Source organism: Sorex araneus, chromosome 2 (genome assembly GCF_027595985.1).
Source record: "Sorex araneus isolate mSorAra2 chromosome 2, mSorAra2.pri, whole genome shotgun sequence".
In the NCBI taxonomy this organism is placed as follows: domain Eukaryota; kingdom Metazoa; phylum Chordata; class Mammalia; order Eulipotyphla; family Soricidae; genus Sorex; species Sorex araneus.
In genome coordinates, this window is record NC_073303.1 from 31,014,326 (window position 1) to 31,016,038 (window position 1,713).

Genomic DNA, 1,713 nt, shown 5'->3' on the forward strand with positions numbered 1-1,713 from the left:
GTCCTCTTCCCAGCTGTGGGGGCCGGGGGCCGGGGAGCCCAGGGTTTGCCTCATCGTTCTGCTATGGCTTCTGGAGACAGCACATCTGGATTCCGGGGCCCAGATGTGTGGTTGCCACAGCGACCTCAGTCCCTCTGGTAAATACAGCGCCCACCCGCCCCAGAGCCCCAGAGCAGAGAACAAAACAATTGTGTGACTTTCTTTTGTCACGAGATAGAAATGTCCTCCCTCCACCCGTCTTCCCACACCCATGTCTCGGGCAAAGGAAGTCTTAAGGGTCCCAACCCTTCTCTCGGTGGCTCTCTGCCCCTTCCCAGCCCTTGTCTCTCGGTCTCGCCCATCTTTCAGACCCTGTCTGCGTTCCCTCCTTCACTGCCTTGTACCCCCAGTTCTCAGGAATGGAATGTTGACTTCTCCCCCTACCCCCACTGCCTTCCACTTGGCAAGTGCTTCTACCGAAGCTACAAAATAACTGGATGCAGAAAGTCGTTTCAAAAGTACAGAACGTCCACCCTCCTAAGTCCTTCCGGAAGCCCCTGCCCGTCCTTGGTTTTGACCCTGATGCTTCCATTTTCCCAGAGCCGTTCTCGGGAGACAGTATAGGTTTGGGAATCAGAAAGCGTGAGGGGAGGCCCATGTTTATCACCACCCGCAAAGCCCCTCAGCAGGCAAGCCTGTGTCCTCTGCCACAAAGTGGGACAAAGAAGATGCCGTCTGTATTGGAAAGTGCTTTGTCAACGGAAGCCCGTGCAACTGTTTTCTATCTTTCCCTCTCTGGGGCTGTGCCTTGGATCCCAGCCCCTGGCCGCTCTTGGTCCCCTCTAGACCTCAGCTCCTGCCCTGAATTGCCCTTATTTAGCTTTGTCTTCCTCCCCTTCTCTGTCTTTTCCTTCCCTTCCTTGCTAGATCGTTCATCGTTTATCCTCCTGAGGTCAGGACAGACTCTCGGAGGTTCATTCAAGGACAGGCCCAGAGCTGCAGACACCTGAAGCCCGGGTCCCGTCAGCAGCCCGAGCATGTGGCCCTAACACCAGGCCTTCGAGTCCATCACTGGGACACTGCAATGAAGGTGCTGACCTCACACCTTCCTGGTTCTTCTCCCCCCCCCATCCTTTTCCGGTTGAGTAGGATAAGCATTTATTAGGCACCAGCATGGTACAATTTGGTTCCTTGCTGATGAAAGCACACCTATCAAGATGAGCCTGAAACCCAGGGTGTGAATCATATTTTAGACCAGTCGTCTTCGAACCTGGAATTGTCTGTCACTGTCTCCAGTGGCTTCCTCGAAGATCTTAAAACTTGGAAATGGACACCAGTGATCTGCCCTGAGACTCCCATCTGTGCCTAGAAGTGGCCTAGCAGCCCCCCGGGACATTCTTTCAGATCTTACCCCTCTTCTGGTGTCCTGGCCACTCAGGACCAAGTTCATGTATGATGGCCAGACGTTCTGAATGATAAAGGCAAAGTCCGGAGCATGGGGAAAGCACGTGGCCACAGGGCAGAACTCCTGGAATCCGAGAAAACCCATGATCTGGGCTTCCTGCTTCTCTCCCCCCCTCGCCTTCCCCTGCAGTTCGTCCCCACCCCCACCCAGAAGCCTCAGGCTCTGGGGGATTCAGGCCAAGGCAGAGGAAGGAAGCTAAGCCCGGCTCTGTCCAAGACGTTGATTTCATCCTCCCTCGAAGCCAGGAAAAAACCCACACACACTCCAAG